This window comes from Colias croceus, chromosome 12, assembly GCF_905220415.1.
Source record: "Colias croceus chromosome 12, ilColCroc2.1".
NCBI classification, from domain to species: Eukaryota; Metazoa; Arthropoda; class Insecta; order Lepidoptera; family Pieridae; genus Colias; species Colias croceus.
Genome location: NC_059548.1, coordinates 5,464,745 through 5,488,551, shown reverse-complemented (window position 1 = coordinate 5,488,551; position 23,807 = coordinate 5,464,745). Strand labels below are relative to the sequence as shown.

The window sequence follows — 23,807 nt, the reverse complement described above, 5'->3', positions numbered from 1 at the left end:
AAAATTGCAATTTTAGTTTAATTCCACCCACGGTACAATACTAAAGTGTTATTATGTCTTCAATATGTGTTAAATTGCCGCATTTTAAAGATAATAACAATGTCGATAAATTCAAATCTATAAGATCCCTTCACTAGGCAAGTGAGTTTCGAAGTGAGACTCACTTCGCTTCGCCTCTGCCGAGCGGATGTTTACAGAATGCGAAACCAAAAACTCGAACGTTCGAAAGTGAAGTGAGTCGACTCACTCAGGTGAGATGCGAGTTCGGGCGCGTTTTTTACAGAATAGCCTAGCAGAGCGGTCATCATAATATCACTTCGAAGAAATCGTTAAAATAGTTAAGAAATAATTATCAAGTTTCTCTCACACATTTATCATTATGACTCGCGTGACACGCATGCACGAAACATCAAGAAAATACTGAAAACCAATATATATTTTATCCTCACCTATGTTTTTACAATAAATTCTCCTTCGAGTAAAAAGATTTAATTATTTCTCCGTTTTGTTCAAATGTAAAAGTTAGTACGTACTAATTCAACAAACTTTATAGCTACATACGAAGGTAATTCCATTTAAAGTTAATTTACGTTAACTCCAAGAATGTCTTGGTAGAAAATTGTGCAATCCAACAAATCTAATCGCATCTTCAACGCGTAATAAACACTTAACTTTCTTAATCACACACGAACATAAAAAGAGATTCACATCGGGCAAATTTATCGCTCCATTGCTTCAAGCTCATTGAAAATCATTACTTTCTAGGAATGTGTAATGATTAATAGTGATTAACATACAACATTAACATTTACGTGAACGGTAGCCGATTAAAAACTTAATTAATGTGCCCGATTTGTACGGCAGTAGCGTTTTTTATCGGTGAAATATGTACACTTCTTAGCACTTGAGAGCAAAGGTCGTAAGCATTTAAATACACTGGACATTCTCTATGAAATTTATGCAATAATTTGGGTTAAAATTTCGATTAATTAACAAAGTGAATCTAGTATGCTTGATAACACTTATGGGTGAAGATTTAATAAGCTTGTTCGAGATATTAACCAACGCTTATATTAGTATATTTAACATATAAATATTTAGTAGTGATAACTTTGTAATTAACACAATTCTCTTATTCCGTTACTGATAAAACTAATATGTTTACAGACTTTGAGCTTTTTCTTTAAACTAAATTAAGTGGAACTAATTTAAATCGATCATAAAGAATTAGATAGATAGCTGACACCTCACACACGACAAGACAATCTCTTTTCCCATTAATTAGTAGATTACTAAAGCCGCTTATCTACACTAATATTATAAAGAGGAAAACTTTGTTTGTTTGTTTGTTTGTTTGATTGTAATGAATAGGCTCATAAACTACTGGATCGATTTTAAAAATTCTTTCACCGTTCGAAAGCTATTTTATCCACGAGTAACATAGGCTAGGTTTTATCCCGGAAATCCCACGGGAACTATACGGGTATTTCTTTAAAAACGCGGGCGAAGCCGCGGGAGGAAAGCTAGTTGATTAATAAGTGCACAAAATTTTGAAGGTTATCAATGAATAGAATAGAAGGAAACTCAAGGTACAAACTAAATATTTAAGATGTTTAAGTAGTATTGTAAACAGCTTCCACCGCTCACGTTAAAACAAACCACTCTCTCGTTCATTACAACAAATATTTGTTTTATGTTTGATACAGGTAATGAGCGGTAGCGATATAAGGGTGCTTTCCCAACAATAAGTGCCAATAATGTGCGAAGATTTGTAGCGACCAGCGAGGAGTGTGTTTGTAAATAACCAATAGTTTCGCTTCAAACGCTTCAAACTTCAAATTAAATGAAGCGATATGATTGGTTATTTAAAACACGTTCCTAGCCACACATCCTCGCACATTATTGGTGCAAATCAAAGTTTAAATAAGTAGTTATGTAATAATAAATATTGTTAAAAACACGTTTTAATAAGATTAAATTATTGTATTCTAACCGATCCTTGATGCAAAATGTTTGATCTAATTCTGACCGTTTACAGGGTGAAAATCGAGTCGAAAAGAGTCATACAAACATACAGGTCAGAGTCATGTAAAAGTAAGTGTGTTAAAAATATTTCTGAGAAACTACTAATATAGGAACGACTAATATGAAAGTTTGATCAAATATAAGGGTTTAAAATTTAAATATGTATACGATTTTAATTTTAAATATGAATAGCAAACGAGTCACATAATATTATTATGTACTCTAAAAATACAATGTAGTGTTCGTCCTTCTGAAGGTATACAAGTTTATTATTAATTCATTCTAATACTTTATATTTCAATAATTGAGCGATTATTCTAATTATGGTTGAGAAAAGCGAGATAGATCAAGTTATTTAAATAAAATAAGATCAGGTTGTTTCTCTATTTAATTTGTTAAAGCATCACAATCTCATAGCTTTAAATCAATAATAATGTAAACCGCATCAACGATGTTTTTTCATAATGATAGTAGTTTATTAGGGAACCTTAAGTACAATATGACATAAGTTTGATACGCTATTTATGGATAGGGTAATTGAGTGACTCACAAGACTAATGTCTCGAACTGCGTCCATTGCTGATGTGTGTGCTTTAAATAGACGCAATTCAGCCTGATTCGACGTCTGTATTGGATTCAAGTTTAATTATCCGTTTAATGGCACGATCGGCATTTAACCCCATTGATTACATTGCAGCTATTTGTTTTTGCATGACTATTATTATCTGATGCGAGAACTGTTTTTTATAAGGGCTGGAAGTAAGGAATGCTAAGTTGTCAATTGATTCTTCTTGGAATACAAGAGAGTAGAATAATACACATATTGACTTGGGTGTTTTTTATACAAATAGTGTTAGTTGTTTTAGTGTTTTAGTGTGTATTAATGAGGGCATCAGATGATTCACAAATATCGTGTATGTACAAAGTAATTAAAGAACTTTTTATTTATTTGAAAATATGCACGCTATGTAGCACAAACGCATCAATAATAGTCTGAATGAACGAACCTCAAACCTATTACATATTTTCTTAAATTATAACTCAAATGTGATGTTTCAAAGAATGGTTGGCTAACAAAGAAAACGTTAAAAATCGCTAATGCCTATGTATTATATTATACCGTATGCATACAAAATTATTTAAGAATCTGTATGTAAAGTACGTGTGGTCAGAACACTGCGGGGCGCCCGGGTTCCTTCGAGATGTTGTTTTAGATATACTCATTAGAGTTATGATGACGAGATGAGTTGATGTTTGAGTTGTTAAATAAATTCGTTTATAAGGTAAGGCTTGTGTTCGTAAAATGGCTTTTTGGTCCGTGACTAGTGGCGATGGAGCTAGGACTAGGTATAAGTGTAGAAACAAATCAACTTAAAATGTCATAAAAATAAACTGCATCTTATAAAGCTCGAATAAAAGTAGCATTACAATGTGACGCCACAAAAGATTTATACTCGTACTAAACAATAGAAACCGACGGCATAATCTCCGAAATTAATATCTGATAAACGAGCATAAAATTACATTACCTCAGTGGCCGGAGCAATGTTTGTTATTGCAAATTGGCCGCAATCTTCTGCAATTACGGCGTTCGCGTGTGTCGGCCAAATCGGCAATTATTTGCCGTCAGATCGCCGACAATCGGCTCTGCCCGCGGCACCCTTGTTTATTTAATTCGAAGTAAACGATTGTGAGGTCTTCCGTTAAAATAGTTTGAATGCAATTGTACAGGGTAATTGCCGGTCATTGAATTTAATTTGGGAATGCGAAACCGAGTCAAACTTTTTGTTAAAGTGGACTCTCGTTTTCAATTGAGATTTTTCAAGATCGTTTATTCGAGTGATGTTGTTTTAATATGCTTTGAAACGATTGGACTTAACAATTATAATTTTAAATGTGATTACACACATCAACACAGTGCAAATCAATGAAACGCATCTCACTTGTTATTTATACAATTAGTTAAAGTATATTGTATACAATATGTTGTCGGCTCGGCTTTTTTCCGAATACAAGCGGGATCGTTACAATTTGATGGGCACATACATCATGTTCTTATGCCGAGATATGTTTTCAACTAACAATTTATCAATTACCGTTACCATAAATTGCAGCAGTGCGGATACGAACGCACATACCGCGATATCCCCCTAGTTCATCCCGAACCACATGTTACCAGTTTTTGCAAAGAGATAGGGATAAGGCAGCTAGACTTTTACGATCATTTTTATTGCCTCAGAGTTATTATACTTCATATTAACGCGTAATGTACGTCCCTCCTGTAGCTACGTTTTTTAATTAATTTTATTATTCTAGAACGAGATCACGTTCACAATAAAATACGTGAACATATTATAAATATTATGTGCACCGACCATAAAGCGAACTGGAAAGTAGAAGAAAATAAATAATTAATGAAAAGTTTCAACAACGTTATCAAACATATTTTTTCTTGATATTAACATAAATGAAGAATAAAGTGTAGGTAATTAAATTCAAACCGATGATGTAGTCACATCATAAATTTCTTGTACAAAAAATGTTTTATCTTTTTCGAATAAAATTCAATTGTTTCATCATAAAATATAATATAATTAGTGAATTAACCCACGAACATTTTTGCGAGTATGTTTCTCTTTATTATGAGTTAAATATTCATATAAAAAGCAAATGGATTCATTAGAAGTATGTATGTATCGAGTCGATGCAAACATGAATGATAAGACTGGCAGGTGCAAAATTAACTAGGAAAAACTAGAAATGTATAATTTCTTCTGTAAAAACACTTGAGTTGCGCAGGCGCAGGTGAACGCTTGACACCTGTCTAAGATTTTCTTTTTAGTGATTACGTACAAATGAGGTTTTAACTTTTAATACACTTAATTGCACATGTAAGTTTAGCTGGTTAGATCCGTCGATTAATAAATATTTTTTAGCTAAAAGTTATGATACTTAAGTGCCTTAATATGTATTTTTCAATCAACATTTGTTATAACCTTATATGATAGTTATTTTATTAAAGTCAACTTGCTAAGAAATCAAATACATATTTATTTACATCTAAACATACATGAAAAATTATTACTTATGTTGCGGCTTACCTTTGTTTCTAGCAAATAATTCTACCCTAATAAGATGAATTAGAAGATTTCGGGAAATTACCGAAGCTCAACGTCTACAATTCCATTATTATTTAATATCAATGTGCGCCTCGTATAAAATTGTCCAAAAGTTCCAAATGGCAGTTCTAACCTATACTTTAATGTGGAATTTCTTGTTTAAAATACACATTTCGGTTCACACACAATTAAGCCTGAAACGCGATGCAATTTGGTAAATGACATGAGATCGTTTTATGAGCTAACACCGGTCTATGATTTGACGGACTAACGAAGAGCCTATAATGACGATTCGACCGCGGGGTATCTACTGATTATAGGGTAACCGCCCATTTTGGACCACGCTGTATTGTGGTATAACATTTTTGTGCGCCGAACCGTTTTATTCATTTCAAACAAATTCTATTGTATGATACGTTATTAATTTCTAGAGCAAATTACATATAGCTGGTTGACAATCACGGTCGAGTACGATACAAGTCTTACATATTCATTGATACATATTATAATGTATACTATACTGTTTTTTTTTTTTTTTTTTTTTTGTAAGATGTTTCTCAATGTTAGCCAGAAGGGCTTCTACATTTTAACGCGAACGCGGGGGTGAACTGAAGGTTCACCCTGGTAGCGACATGCACAAGGGCGTCCCCCCTTGACGGGGACCACGAATCTCGGCTTGAGCTGTCGCTTGAGTGGAGGAGGCCAGAAGGGCCCTAATCGGACGGGATACTATACTGCTATTAGAGGTATATTATATAACTACAAAGGCTACAGGCCAGATAATAAACATCGGTGCATAGAGCTACTTTTAAAATATTCCCCTATAAACAACTGTCAGCTCTAAAAACGTTTCAAACCATTTAACTGTTGACAGACATACAGCACAGATGTCAAAACGCACCGACATGTGGTCCTTAACGAGACAAGGACTCAATTGCGTCCATTTATTGTTACGTACTTATATGTAGCTAACGACTAGCCTACAGTCTAGACGGCTAAGTATAAATCTATGTGTAACTTACAATTGAAGTTAACGAGTATATCAAATTCAGTAGCAGAAACTTATATTTTATCGTTGTCTCAATTCATGACAATTCGAATCATTTAAATATAATAAGCAAAACAAAGCAAGTCTATACGGTTATATATTTTAGCTCGCTAGTCTTTATTAAAAACTAGCTTCCGCCCGCGACTCCGTCCGCGCGGATGTCGGTCTTCGCGTGGATGGTTATTTCTCCATTTTGAGTACCTCTGTCAATAACATCTTATAAATATCTATTGGACCCAATTCCCAAATACGGCTAGGCCTATAATAATACGTAACGTGTGTTCGCGGTTCTACGGAACAACGTCTATGAATAAAACTGAAAAATTAAGATTAATTTTTTTCTACGTATTTTTCCAGGATAAAAAGTATCCTATTTTACGCCCAGGATAATAAGGTATAATTATACCAAGTTTCATCGAAATCGAACCGCTAGTTTTCACGTGATGCCTTCACATACAGACAGACAGACAGACAGACAGACAGACAGACAGACAAAAATTTTTTAAATCACATATTTGGGTTTGGTATCGATCCAGTAACACCCCCTGCTATTTATTTTTTCAATATTTTCAATGTACAGAATTGACCCTTCTACAGATTTATTATATGTATAGATAATAATGCTAGCATTTTATAGTAAATACATTCGAATTTACTATTTCGCACGACCTTTATCAAAAGAGGTCACTCACACACCATAATTTATGATACTGATATGTTTTTTATATAATTCACTATCTACCTATAAAATATTTTAATAAAGTTTTATTTTAGTAATTCCAGTCTGTCTACAGTTTGCATACAAAATTACAACTTAATTGATACAGGTTTAAGATAATATATCACATCTTATAATATGTACGTTTTAATTTGCTTTAATAACACAATTGATTCGCAAGTAATTTACCTATTTCGCATTTTAAATTTAAAAATGTTAAAGAATATCGAAGCATTACATAGAAGTCGTGTAGGCTCTAAGTTATATTCATTCTGTCGTATAGTAACTATCTAGTGTACCTTAATACCTTAAAGGAAATTGACTAAAGATTTAATTATTTATTTTCTCGAAGCCAATAATTAAAACGGGCTCTAAAAGCTTATCTACCGTCCACTGCAACAGTTCTTAATTCCATTGCTCAAATCTGATATGAAATCTAGGTCTGCTAGCTGCACTGGATTTTAGTTCTTAAATTATTTCAGTTAAGCTTCAAGTTTGTGTGGTTAATTTAAATATAGAGTACAGGTGATTCTTTGGAAGCTCTAATTGACAATAAATGCTGTATGTTTCTTATTCGTGGCTTTATTTGCTGCTATCTTGGATTAATTAAGTGAATAGTTATGTGGAAACCAGAAATAAGGGCAAGTAGAAACGATTTTAGTACTTTGTGTCCAAATATGATGTAGAAAGAGCTTTTGTACAAGCTTACATTAACGTATTTTGTTATTAGATATTAATTGCAATGCTAATTTATATTTTAAGTGTATTTTATCCCATTAGCGATAGTTAATGTTCTTTACCAAATCCACACTTTACCAAATTAAACTATTCAAGACTTTCAACATCAAACGCTTTGTGCATTCAAAGCCTATTTATATACCTTTACATACTTAGCTATTATCGTAACGCAATGTGCATTCAAAGCCTAACGCAAACGTGACTCCATGGATCGTGTGCGGCGTGTCATCGTAAATCCTGGGGCGCCATGTTTTAATTTGGCGTTCTGATTTTGAATCGATTTCAATATCGATTGGATAATGGTACAAGATTTCCTGGCTAATAAAATAATATTAATGCTTTCTTCATTTCTATAAAGGTACATTTGCAGATACATAAAGATTGATTGAAGAGTATGTGATGGTTATATCAAAATTATTTTAGTGAAACTTGCGTGTTTTTCGAACCATTTAAACTGTGAAAAAAAAATAGAAGACACAGAACGGGTCTACAACCTCTATACATAACATGTATTATTTCTGAACTATTTTAACAGTGAGTTAGCAAAAGGGTAGGCATTGGACAGATTTCTCTATTTATAAAATATTACTATTATTTTGTCTTCTACTTCTTATAACTAGTTAGTTTGATGTATCTTTGTACTGATATTATTATTCACTTTAATGAAAAAAGACATGTTGACAGTTGTTATAAATCATAAAATTATTGTATGATATGAAATTATTGTAGGTAACGGTTATATATTGACCATGAATTACTCATCCTACAGTCCAGCATGGAATTTTACTATATCATTTTTAATACAAATACATATTGGTATAATAAAAGAACAGTACGCGAAATATGATTTAAAAAGGGCGTAACAATATTATTTATTATCGTACTAAATCTAATCGTGATGACAATTTATTTCTGTACAGGGATAATAAATCAAACCATGATTTATTAGTGGGTGGGCAATGAAAAATTGTTTTCGTATACACCGGGATTACTTAATTATGTATTTTGAATTTGATCTCAATGCGTGTTATTGACGTACGTACCTTGAGTTAAGGGACAGTCGTTCTGTCGAAAAGATTGATTTTATTTATTGGACAAGTGCGTTTATACGATATTTTATAGATAGTGTACGTATGTGGTTTCATATGAGCCTGGTTTTACATATTCATTAGACTAGGTATATTGATATATTTTATAGATAACTTTTACCTATTTGTCAATGATGTTCAAAAATAAACATGTTTTATATAAGTATTACTGGCACGCCGAAAAATCGGCCGTTTAATTATCACAGCCTTTCAGAAGAGAGATTCAAATCCATCTAAATACATGTACATATATTCTTTACATTAGGTACATTATCATTATCTGAGATATTTCCAATTGTAACTATATAAATCCTAATAAATACCATCAAATATAAACTCAAGGAACTATCCAATACGTATACCTAAATAAAACTGCGCAACTTCAAAACATTTACGATTTATCTCATACAAACTTCTCCTTAACTCATACGCAAATGTATTGTTGGCACGTTTGATAAACGATTTCATCTCAACGCTGTGACACAAACACGCTCAGCTATTGAGGGCTAATGGAGGTAATTTATTTGTGAAATTGATCGCCATTGGACCTTTGTTGTGCCAATTTCGGACAGTGTTGATGTATCGACCACTCTCGTTGCTTAATTTTGTGGTGTGAATATGTAAGACTTAAAACTTATAGGATAGTGTAAACTGATAACTATAATCATAGAAAGTAGATCGAAGAATAATCTATACTAATATTATAAAGCTGAAGACTGAAGAGTTTGTTTGTTTGTTTGAACGCGCTAATCTCGGGAACTACTAGTCCGATTTGAAAAATTATTTCGGCGTTAGATAGCTCATTTATCGAAGAAGGCTATAGGCTATATATTATCACGCTACGATCAACAGGAGAGGAGCCACGGGGGTGAAACCACGCGGAGCAGCTAGTGGATGATATTTATCAATTGAGAAAGAAATTAACCTATATGTGTACCTATATTATCCTACAACACGATACTTATGAATTATAATAATTAAATTAACTATAATCGGCTTAGGCAATCAGGGTAACTCATCGTGATTATGTATTGTTTTTATTCACAAATATGAATGATTTGAAAATCGTTCACATAGAAATAATAAGCCTTCACAAAAACTCCACGGTCAGTCGACAGGCCCTGTCTAAATAATTAAATTTAAAAAGCCTTAGGTACACAGGTTATATATTATACGAGTAACTGTTAACCAGTTCGTTAGACAAGCCGTCGCGTCGTTTCTAACTGTCTAGTTTTTATACTTAAAATATTCTATAAAATGAATCACTTAAAGTTATAGCACTAGTTGTTCGATTGGAAAACCTTTGATATAGAGAAAAATATAGAGACTTCCTGAAGACATGATTAGTACCTACCTACATCTGCTATCTGATTATGCTTTAAACAAAACATATGAATTTATACATTGCATATTATTTTAAGGTCAAATTATTAATTGCTAACATAAAAGTGAATAATTTTGTTGCCTGTAAACACTGCATTCTAACAAAACCTCTGCTTACAAATGTTCCAAGATAACCCATAACAAGCATTAGCCCAAGTGACAGACGGACAGACAGATTTATAAGCAAGACAACTGCCCTTTGCCCCTACATTTGTACTAACCACGAATCAAATAATGCGCATAAAATGACTCACACAAGCACGACCTATGAATCCAATGCATTAATTCGCATTTATTAATATAAGTTTATCTACGAGAAATAGTGTTGTTCGTGAATCGATAAATTTCGTTTACGATTTGGCATGTCATCGATGCGATAGGGATCGCGACGATGGCGCCAAAAACGGCACGCAATGAGGTCACCGATGGCGTCAAGCCAAGTGCATGCACGACCCCGCACTGTCTACATACAGATTTTATCGAAGTGTTGCAATATCCGTATTTCAAACGACACTCGTACATATATATAACATTTTCATACGACACAATTTTCTCAGCACTTTATTCGAACACAAACACGTACAAGCACCTTCGTAATTATGCTATTTGCACTAGTTATATAGTTGCCTCGGACGTTCTACGATTATCGTATTAACTTTACGCGGGCGCAGTGTCAATAAAGGTTTCGAAATTAATCGTTGGGACAATACGTTATTGCAGTGGCAGACGGCCAAAGCCCGGTGGCGCCAACGTTGCGGACAATTACAGATATAGTTCTATGTAATGCGAGCCGTGAAATAAAACTAGTGATTAATACGACGCCACGTTTATGACGGATGAAATAAAGTGTACCCATTCTCAGGCCATTTTAAAACTTGATGGCTAATTATGAAATGGCAACAATGAACATTTGCATTATTCCTAGAGAACATTTGCAGCCTATTTAGTAGAGTGTGGACTAGAATTTATGGCGTATTGTCTAGGAACAAAAAAGGTCATTCACTGGCGAAAACAATTAACGCTAGCTTGAAAGACAGTGATGAGTGTAGTTGCTAATCGTTAATCGAGACTGGCGCCCACGGCAGGAATGGGGTCGTCAGGCGACAAGCCAAGCGAAAACTTCGTTATGTCGATAAGTGAATAATCCCCAGTAAGTTACATTTAAACTTAGGCGCCTAACCACTTATGTTGTCGCAATTTTCCTAGTTTACATCTAATTTATGCGTCATTACTATGGCTTCGTATCTAGTTAGCATGGTGATAACTTGTGTCTATGTTTTCACTTATTATTTCTTGAATTTATAGCTTCGAAATTGATTTAAACATTGCACTTTATTACAGTTTATTACAAAAAAAGTAAATTGTTATAAATATACTTACACTTCAAATTGATAAATTATACGTTCATTTTAAGATTTTACTCAGCCATGATTTACCTACATTCGGCAATAACGTAAACACTCAGTTCTGTAAACATAGTCAGATATCAGCGGTGATGTCCTAAATATCGACAATGTTTACGCTTCCATCGACTATTATGTCTGTATCGACCGTGCACGTCACTAGCGGATGCTCGGCGCCAAGAGCGGCGCCGATTGCAAACAATGCGTGTCCTTTGCAAACGCTTTGGAAAAAAACGCCTGTTAATTGTTATGTTAATAAGAGATTTTTATCAAATTCGCGTATTGTTTGCGTTAAAACCTACATTTGAATATTAATAGACGTAATGCTGTTTTGGTTATGTCCGGTGGGGTATGGTTTCATTGTATTCTATAGAAACGCAAATTTTCCGAACAGAGAACATTTAAAAAAATACAGTTTAGTCTTTTTTCGCAATCCAAACTTCTGGACAAATAGGTATCGGTTGCGATGTACCAATGCACATAAAATAGCTATTATGTATATTATAATTATAATATGTAATTTATATATTATAATTATAATATACATAATAGCTGTATCTCATGTAATATCAAGGACAGATATTGAAATTAATACCTATGTTCTATGAAAACGCGTAAATAATGATTAAGAATTTAATACCAACAACGATTTATTTGCAACAAACATTGTATGTAAGAAGTTATATAACAGTATAACACAGTATACATTTAACAGCATGTGTTCGCCACTTTAGCACATAAAAATAAAATGTTCATAAACAAACCACGCTGTAAAGATATGTGTAAGCGGTTTTAGATCTTTTAAACGTTGGTACTAGAAATTACCATGTAATTAATTGTAATTAGCACATGCATACTAAAAGAAATTTACCTAATGTGAATATGTAATTAGTGAAGCTAAATTTTAAGTTTTACTCACGGATTTTTCTAGGCAATTTACACTAATTTGTCTTGCACATGTCTGCCAATAAAATGCGCGTTCTTGCCAACTCCGAGTCGCTTACCTGTGAACAATGACTTGTGGTTATCGTAATGCATTTTTAAAGTATTAGTAAGTGTTTGTTTTACTGGCAAAATAGCCAAATAATCTTGTTAATATAACATATAAAATATTTATACAAACAATCGTTTAAATTAATTTAATATTTCTTTGCATTGGTCAATAATTTTTACAAAGAAAAAACGTAGGAAAACTAAATAATGTAGAACTACATTAGGTTAAATATTATGCATTATGAAATCCCAGACACCATTCAAAATATAATTATAGACATAAAGGTGTACACACAACAGTGAGATGAAATTTTTAAAACATCCTTAAAAGAAACAGGATGTTTAGAAATCCTTACACGCTCTGATTTTCTGTGACTACTGGTATATTTAAGACACAGAACAGGAGCTAACGTGAAAAATGCTTCAAGGATGTGATTTATGATTTTGTTGAATTGATATTGGCTCAACTTAAACAATTATTGTTAACCGATACCTACTAATAATACATGCTTATGATAATTATTGGAATAGAGTACCTAATGTATTTTAGAAAATGAGTAATCCAATATCTTGCTTAAATTATACCAATCTGTCCCTTGAAAATTAAATAATGCGGTTAACCTCATGAAGTAAATAGATATAAATACAAATATTACAGAATTTGTTTTTAAATCTATCATGCTTATCTATACATCTATACAAATATTATAAAGAGGAAAAGTTTGATTTTTTGTTTGTTTGTTTGTATGAATTGAATAGGCTCCGAAACTACTTGGCAGATTTGAAAAATTCTTTCACCATTCGAAAGCTACATTATCCACGAGTAACATAGGCTAGGTTTTATCCCTGAAATCCCACGGGAACGGGAACTATGCGGGTTTTTCTTTGAAAACGCGGGCGAAGCCGCGGGCGGAAAGCTAGTAGTTGATACTTGATACGACACACTATACCCTGAGTTAGCTAAGAATACATTTATAAAGCAGTTATTGGTTAATGCAAATGTATTCATGTATTAATTTGCATTGTTACAAATAATTGTAATTACAGCCATGGCGTTGATTGCAGTAGGATTTATTTAGATTAACTTGATAATGTTCGAACAACATATTATTTTAATTAAATCCTGGCGCTATTAGCCATTTTGACATGTAGATAACATAATTGATTATTTAAATTGATACAATGTTTACTTTTCGCATTACGTAGCATTAGAAACAATTCTGTAATAAGGCATGATTTCATATTTCTGTAAATTTGTCCAACAATTTTAAACATTTTCTCAAAACTATTGTTATATATATGTATTTTCAACCAGTAATACATGACTCAAACTGTATCGATTTTTTATGAAAAAAATCCCTGTTATAACATGGTTATAACATTATGGGATATAAGTAGCATCCAGCTCCTCTACTATAAAAACCATCCCGCTAACGCACGGCAGAAGCGAGTGCTATTATTGTTTTAGTTTATTATAATGTATAAACAACCTTCTGATTTACAATCCACTCGCCGGTATAAATAAGCAGATGGCGGGTACGGTCGGCAAAATAGTTTGACTAGTTACATAAAATATTAAACGGCTTTATTGGATTATAAAGTAAGCAATGGAATCGTAAATTTAATTAAAAGTCGAATCGAAACATTGTATGGTTGAAATGGTCTTTAAATTCAAGTTCTTTAATCATTAATATTAATTAATACCTACCTGATTTTTTTACCTAATAAGTAAGTAGTAGTAGTAAAAATAAAGCATAAATTATTACAAACAAGTTGCTTTCGAAAACTTCATTATTTCTGCTGTCGCTACCTAACGTTTTCGGTTTACATTCACATCTGTCGCCGCAATCCGCTCACCATATCAAAAACCAATCTAATAGACCTTCCAATTCCTTCCCAATGCATAGAAAGTACCATAAGTTAGAAGTAAAATAGTTCCAACGAGGGGTCTTCATAAGCTGGTAAGTATTATCGAGTTACCCCTCACAGCGCCTTTCTAGCATGTTCTATTATTGACGGCATCCCAGTCAGTTTATAAATGGATTATATTTTTGAACAAGGTTATAACCACATGGTTGCAGATCGATAGACTGATTAATAAAAAAAGTTGTTGTATTACCTAATCAGTATGTCTGAAAAGATTCATGATTGTATCCATCTATGCAGACTATGTGGTAGGTAGGTACCTACTGAACGTATAATAAATAATAATTAATATACAAACATAATAAGAATAAAGACTGGGAGAGGAACCTTACAAAAAGTAGGAAAAATACCAATTAATTACAGACGTTATCCTTTTTATATTTTTCAAACCATAATCACAAACAGAAACAATTTGTAATCACATGGATAGGAACTAAATTTATCATCAAGTTGTTTATTCTGTATCATAAGTCTGGAACTCCAAAACAAACAAAACCTAATCGAATCGACATCTACAAGCATTTATAAGTACAAAAAGACAATTTAGGTCATGCGGCTAAAGAAAATATATGAAGAGCATGTCGAGGACGCAGTACTCGTAATGGTTTTAACGCATATCGAGAAGCACTAAACCGTAAGTCTATTTATATTCCGTGTAACCACAGCCCGACCACAATAGATAACTCTTGGTAACTATTTAGGGTTCTCTTGTATTTGTATTTTGAATAAGTATTTCCCTGCTACCTATTTATGGTATGTATATAATACGGCAAAATAATTGAAGGTTTAAATTAAAATGAGAGAAACATCAAGGCTTTGAACATGATTTAACGCAAATATGAACTGATAAAAATGTAAACCTATATCACACCTATGTAGTTGAATTGTATTTTGTTTTTCCTATAACAGTTGTGTTCGTAAAATTGGCAATGTGAATACGAAATAGAACTAATAAAGTAATGATTATTTAAATGTCATTCTCAATGTCCAATAGGTCACGCCCGCGTGACTAAGACTATTAAGGGAATTACACAAAGATTCCCATACTTGTGAGCACGCAACAGCCCAATAAAGTGATAGGGCGCGCCCACGCCACGCCGGCTGCCAATCGTGACTCGAAAACAATAAAAACGATAATAGTCGCAAACTAGAAAATAACGCTGTCTGTATAAAAGACGAATAAATTACCGATTTAATGAATAAATTATGAGCAACGTGGTACGCCGCGGGAAAAAATAGCGCTTAAGTGCGGCGCCGGCGCCAGCGGCAGCCAGGACTACGCGTGCACTTCACGCTAGACAATCAATCCTCACGCACAATTATGAATCTTAATGCGTGCTATTAAGATTCATTTTTATAACCTGATGATACAAATACAACGTTTTGCAACGTCCCAACCCGCTCATGCGACCGTAGCGTCATTATGATACTTGAAACTGAGGAACAAGTAATTGTGAACTCTAAATGATGGGAATAGAGTTTAATTTGCGTTTCGTCACTATCTTCTCTTTCTATAATCCATTAAAGGTAAGGGATAAAGCCTCTCAAAATGTAAGGACCCATTAACTGCAAATTCAACAATGTATTTCGCACAAAGTTCATTTCTGGTGTAGAATTTGTAGGAGTGAAATATAAATTTCATCAATTTTGCACTTTACTATTCAACCAAAAGTTCTCTTATTAATAATATTTTTGTCAGATCAATCAAATCTTGTCTCAAAAACAACAGACCTCTAAGATTGAATATTAATGAACAAGCCTCTTCAAGCTGTGGTACAAGTATTGTTCCAAAACACTTCAGCATTCGTTGATGCATAATTTCGAGGCAAGTACTATTGTGGGAAACAAAAGCCTCGCATTGAAAATTAACATAGATAGGTACGTACTATCAATTTTGTGTGAAGATTTGAAATCTTCTAAAGTATATGTTTATTGTTTACAATTCAGCAGGTGCGTTTGAAAGATGAAAAACATAAATCTCGATTCGATAACAGATGTTGGCCAGCCTTACTAGTATAATATGAAATCCAGCGTTATTTGGAGCACGACGTTCGCGTTGTACTAACACATTATGTAATGTGTGTAATCAGTGCTATGTTTGCCTCTAGACACCAAATACGAGATGGCGGGAACAATCACAAAAGCTGCAGCCAAAACAAATAAGCGGCTGTAGTTATCTAAACAGACTCCACGCCCCTAATCCCAAAGGTACCCAAACCTCTCGCAGTGTTTTATTATCTCTCGGGCACCGCTCGCCGCTATCTTTGGAAGTTGTCCCTTCTTCGCTACAAAAACTACAATCTTATCGAGCGACACGAACTTCAACTTAGGCGAGCCCTATTTTTACCTCTTCGGTGAAGCTTTTAGCCATATCGAAGTCCCGTGAGATTTATAACTGCATGGATCAATTTACAGGTCGCCGGATGTCTACTTTAGGTAACGGAAACCTGTAAGTGCTTCGGGGAGGTAATTTTAGATTATTAAAGCAGAGAAATGGAAATATAAAGCATCTTTATCTTAAAAGTTGAAGCAGCGAAGGTATATTTTGATATATCCTAAAAGCATGTCCTTAATGGCTCGGGAGAAATATTTAATCTTATTGTTGAGTTCAGAAGCACTCACTCAGAATTATAGTAAACTCTCGAAATCCATTTAAAATAATGAGTGTCTCCGGAATGTCAAGTAATGTAATGACAGGCTGATGGAGTGGCATTAAAAATGTCGTTGACAAGTAGGTCGTGAGTCACAAGTAAATATTGTTCGATGCAATCAACAATAGAAGAAAATATTGTCATCTTTTTATTGATGATCACAAACAAGACAATATAAATAAAAGCAATTGAGAAATATTTTAGCCTCATCATAAATCAGAACTTACATCAAAATTTGGTTATATAAATGTGCTATAGATTTTGGTTCTGAATATACCTAATACAAATTGTAAACATAGATTTTTTTACAGTATAAATCAATACTTGTCCGCAAGATTTTGAAATCATTATAAATACTTCTCAAATGGTTGCACAGACAGGAATAATTGGTTAAGAATATGAAACAATAATTTATGTAGATAAGCAAATTCTGTCGAGTGACTCAAAATGGCATTCAAAGGATCCAGGTAAATTTTTTGTTGCAAATTGTTTTACAAAAAAACTGCCCTTGTTGAGTACAGGTAGTGACGAGTGGTACCTGTTGGAACTAGTCGAGAACAAAAGGGGCTCCTAGAGACGTCGGTCGCTAATGGTAGTATGATAGTGTGGGCGACTAAGTCAATTAGGCCATCCGCCGACGCCATTCCCGGAATGTCGCCGACAAATGAGTGGATGCGATAAGAGCATAAGGCGAGATTGTCTCTATGTCCTTTTTGTCCTTTACCTTCGCTCTCCGATAACGGAACCTCTTCTTAATTGAGTTTCTCTGTTTGGCGATTGTTTATCGCCAAAATGCATTTGAGATGCGACGTCGACCCCGTTTTTATCATCGACAATTAACTGCGATGCGTTAATCTCGTAAACAGTGCGTTGGCTTTGTCCTGACCAATGAAACGCTTTCTTGTAAGTAGAATTAAAATAATACGCAGTGCGGATGACTAATCGCACACTGAGTTGTTGTGGTTAACGTAGCGGTAATAAATTCAGAGTAAAATCAAATACAAAAACAGCGTGTGGATTGTTTCACACTTTGTGAGCATCGTGAAAGTGGGAATTAGGTGCAGAGAGCTGTTATATTGATACCGCTATCTTCAGCAACATCCGCTGCATTTTCAATAAAATAAAATATGTTCATATTAAAATTACTTTACTGGAACGTGTGCAAGATAAAAGTGGGTGCCGATTGTGAATCACGAAAGTGGAGTGTTTTAGCTGAATCACATCCTTTATGTTGGGACATTGTGATGTTCCTTTGATATTTCCGTTTCTCTTTTTGATACCAAATTTCGAATACCACCGGGAGTAGTCACGGATGGTAATATTCTGAAACTGAAATCATTTCACGGTTTTGGCGCTGATTCAAATGTAACGTGCGTTTTTACTCTGATTATTTTAGAGAGATTACAGGCTCTCTCGAGTTACACAATTGTTTATTGTTTTAATGCTCTAGAAATAGCGTTAAAATTACGAATTCGTCTCTAAGCACACTCTCTGAAAAGCTTTTATCTAGTTTCTATTATCAAGGATATCCACTTCTCGACGCGGGTCAATCATATAAACATGTCTCAGCTAATTTTATTGACGTTTTTCAATTTCCGCTCCAGTTTCTAGGTATATAATAAAATCGTTCTACACGTACTGCTAGTAAATGTCATAACTTTTCACGTAATAAAAACTTTAGTTATATTAATATTGAGTCACTTCGTATTTTCAACGACGCAATAAACTAGACAATTTAAAAGCCGTAAGCTGTAAGATAGTAACATAACCGGTAATGCGATAATTAAAGCTGGCAATAAAGTATGGCCGCATTGTAGCAAGCTGCAATCAGATGGGCCGTCAGGTGGCTGGCATTTGACCTTAGGTGAAATTTATTACTCCTTAACTATTTGCATGGCTTTTTATTGAATATGTGGTCATTAATATAATCAAGGGTTTCAAATGAATAAATGAATAGTAATAAATAATAATTAAAACTTTATTTTCTGCGTGTACCTACTGCGTGTATAACTACCCGCAAAAGAACGCCTGTCTTTCTTCGGTTGAAATTATTTTATTGCGTACGATATAATTTATTTTTTACTTGAAATAGGCAAGTCATAAATTTCAATTTAACGTGACTTGACAATCGAATAAATTGCACAGTTTGATTACCTGATTGTAGCTGCGTAATGCCTTATGTAAGACTATCGTAACTTGATTTCTCTTATCGATGCATTTTTTGTGCCTCAGCAACTCTGTTGTATCATATTTTGTAGATCGTTACGCTTCATTAATTGTACAATGTATATAATCCATCAAAGTTACGATAAAATTGATCTATTCCTTTTGTTAACTAGGTATAACTATTTAGCTCTTATAGCCCGCGGTGGTTCTGATAACAGTTTTAATGGTCATTCGCACGCAACCGATCGAGCCAGCTGTCGTATCAAATTTTATTATAATACCGTTTGTAATTATATTTTATCATAATACCGTTGATATTTCTGCATGTACTGCGCAATTAAAGTAAGCTATAATTACCTACTACTGACCGCTTTGATACATCGACTATTGCGTGAATGTTTTAACCAATAGGACAAGATATTATAATCTCCCGAAAGTCAAATCAAAATCTTTTACACGAAACCAAGTGATAATATATGCAATTCATTCATCTGCCTCTACGATGACAAACTGGGTAGGCCGTAGCTGTAGGTATCTTTGCTAAACTTATGAAACTGGATGGTTTGATTGAAAGAGCTCATCTCGGAAACTATTGGAATTGTAAACATTTTTTTGTATTGGATATTCCATTTATCGTGAAGTGAGCTAAGAAACGAAGCATCGATGACAAATGCTTCAAAATGGAAAAAAAAAATAGTTATTCTTTTTGAGAGCAGACATATTTTCGTGGGTCAGCTAGTGTTAGATAAATAGGTCCATAAAATAACATTTTGTAATGATTCGTAAATCTGTTCATCATTGGACCCACTCTACCACATCCTTAAAAATTGGCTTTATTGTGGTATTCACCGCTTTATATCGGATTTCATTGTGGAGGATCACTGGGAAGGGAAAGAATTAACATATGATCTATTTTATAATTAAAATAAAGAAAGAATACTACTATGGTATAGAAAAAGAGGCTGAGGTAGATATTTAATTAATAAATCGAACCACAGACCCAGTAAAGAGAAAACGCATTAGCCTTCATTTATCTCTGTACGACCTATATCTTTTTTCTTTACTATCTCCGTATCTATGGTTTTATCGTACTTAAGCTTAGCTTAGGGGGTAGAGAAAGTGTCAGTGCGTAATTTTAATTAATAAACCAGTAATATTTGCATACCCGGTGTTATTGACAAACGCGGCGCCGGCGCAGCTTCGTGGGCGACTACAGAATACTAATAATACTATCACTGGGAAGGGAAAGAATTAACATATGATCTATTTTATAATTAAAATAAAGAAAGAATACTACTATGGTATAGAAAAAGAGGCTGAGGTAGATATTTAATTAATAAATCGAACCACAGACCCAGTAAAGAGAAAACGCATTAGCCTTCATTTATCTCTGTACGACCTATATCTTTTTTCTTTACTATCTCCGTATCTATGGTTTTATCGTACTTAAGCTTAGCTTAGGGGGTAGAGAAAGTGTCAGTGTAATATTTAAATTTTTAATAACAGTAATATTTGCATACCCGGTGTTATTGACAAACGCGGCGCCGGCGCAGCTTCGTGGGCGACTACAGAATGTAAATGACGTATGCAATTATGACTCTTGTTGCATGAATAAAACATGATAAATTAGTACTAAAGTTACTTGACAAAAGTAATCCATCAAGAGCTTAACCAATTAAAACGAGATATCTACAGTGCGGCTTATGTATAATTATTTAAAAGAATGACGGCTAAAAACTTCCATCTGCTACTGGATTATTTATTAGTTGAATTAATAATGTGATAAGTGCAAGATTGTTTTATCTAGAATCATATTTAAAATAGATTTGTACAAGACGACAAAAAAGATTTTCATCTTGTACAAATCAATTGAACAAAAAGGTGCTAGTTAACATCTGTTATTAAAACGGATCTTATTTCAAAAGCAGAATAAAGTATGATGAAAGTAAACAGAAATTTAAATAGAGAGTTGATATTCCGTTCACTGCAGCGACGTATTATGTATTACTTTACATTAGTATATGAATGCGATGCAGTCATTTGAAATTATAATTAAACAGAGCCGTGTTATTCCTATTAATATAATACTGTAGATCAGTATTCAATCTGTTTATCCAACAACGAACAACCGCAACGTTTGTTTCCATTTAGAGATGTATGATGTCGCATATATTTGAATGAGTTATGTATCGGGAGGCTTGAAGCAGTATTAGTTTATACTGTGAAGATTTCATTGAAGATGTACCGATACAGAATGTATTTTACAATTATTATTATTTATGTATAAGTAAGTATGTATTATGTTAGAATAAATGAATTCGGAACAATATCACTAGACTAATCGGTTTATTGAAAGCATATGTATCGACACAAAACATTATTATTGTTTATTTAAAAATAGAAAAACATTCATGTTTCACAGTTCGCATTTCAATGCATACATGCCAAAGACAACGCAATAAAATGATTATAAAATCAAATGAGTATCCGTTGAAAACCCAGTAGTTATATCAAGTCATTTAAAATTAATTTGTGTTTACATTTGGCCGTTTTTTTGGTATAATTATAATTAATGCAGATTGCAGACTGCGATAATTATCATGGCGCCTCGTTCTTACGTTATTAATACGGAACGAGTGTAAGATGAGTAATAAAGCATTGTTAATTGCATTTCACATAAATCATGCGTGTTTAGCTGTTTACCTAACAATTATTATTATAAGTTATTTAGTGCAGCGTCTTACATTTAAGTAATTTGGTTGATAAATGAGAAATATAGGTAGTTGGACTAGAATTATGGTTTGACTCTAGACTGGAATAGGTCACATTTTCTTTTTACTTACAAAATTCGCATTCGATTCGATTTAAAATAACTCAGGTCCCGGAACCACAGACACAATAGAAAATCTATTGTGTCTGGGACCGATCGGGCCGCTCGGGGCTCAATGGGTTAATGCGCACGTTAAAATGTGTGTTTCTTAATTTATAAATATTTTTTTAAACCAATTAAGTGCTACTAAACTGCTGTAGATATATGCTTACTAAAGTGCTGTATAGATGAATCTACAAACAATGAAAAGATTGTTTTTCCAAGTAAAAACAAAGATAAGTGTAACATGTTTATTCAAGATTCTGAAATATATTTGAAAACAAAGCGCTCGTTTTCTGGAAGCCATCGCTGTTGCAGATAAACAAACAAGCGTGGGCGGAAAGTAAGCGCCATGCCCTCTCATAAATATTATGAAGGAAAAGATTCAGTTGAAATGTTAGTACACCTGTAATTGTAATGAAATTATTGTTTGTGGTCAATGGAATTCTAATTACGAGTAAGTATGTATATGTTAAATCTTTGTTCGAAAGAAATTTTCTGTTAACATGTTCAAAAGAATATTTGGTATATTTTTTCGTTTTGAAATTAATTAACCGTTGTTTATGGTGATCAAGTAAGTAAATGAATAAATTTTTTAACAGACCACACAATTCATCGGACAAACGAATGAAAAGAGACATGCATGTTATTGCGAAGATAAATTGAAGGCAATATTAAACGGAATAACTATAATATGTTTCTCTTTAGTGCATTAGTAAATTACTGAGTAGGTATAGTACCTATATATTATAATTTCGCAATATGTACCTTTACTAAGTTCGGTTAAAATTGCCACAATGTGAGCTATCTAACTTTCATATCTTTATATCAAATCTATACCGAGGTAAATCCAATTTCATAAGACGGTAAGCTCATTTCTTAATAGGGTATTGCAGAAAACTATTTATATAATATTATCTTTATTAAAGATGGCGAAAGTTGTGACTGACACAAATCAAATATAATGAGCCGCTATCGACTGTTTCATAAGATGTCATATTGAGTGAAATATCGATTTATTTTTAGTTAATCGCCGACAGAAATAGGAGTTCTATTTCGTTGTGTTCGGAAACTTGAGTTGAATTATCATTCGCGGTATTTTTAACAAACATTGCACGAAAATTGATAACATCAAACCGGACAAAAAATATACATGATAAATTAAAAGTTGCCGGATTTTTGACGACTACAAAAATAACTTTAATAATGGTTCTATTTGTGTCTTAGATTTGTGTAAATTTTCCAAGTTGTACCTACATGTATTAATAAATTAATTTAAAATACATGAACAGCTCGAAATTTCGATTTTCATAAGACAGTTAATTGGAATCTATGATAATAATATGCTAGAATCTTACATTTCCTATCGTTTAATATACATAATATTGTGAAGAACAGATTACCCGCAGATTTGTTAGAAGTCATCTTCAATGCACGCATTTACGCATAAACAATAAACATACATGTTTATAATTAAACAAAGCAAGTTTGCAAAACACAATAGCTATATAAAACCATACGATACCCAAACAAAGCATCTATTGTTTTAATTGGTCGGTTATTCAAATTATGCCCAAATACGGCATTTGATAAAAATTCTCACGACAATAAAACAAGGATTACGACTTCACGAACTGTAGGTGTGAAATTGACACAGTGAAATGCAGACAAACTAGAAAC

General features: G+C 33.3%; 1 protein-coding gene across 2 annotated transcripts in view; it reads right to left on the bottom strand.

Moving 5' to 3' along the window:
* LOC123696097 (BMP and activin membrane-bound inhibitor homolog) overlaps positions 1-23,807 on the bottom strand; it is a 63,594-nt gene that overhangs the window by 30,489 nt on the left and 9,298 nt on the right. The window lies entirely within an intron of this gene.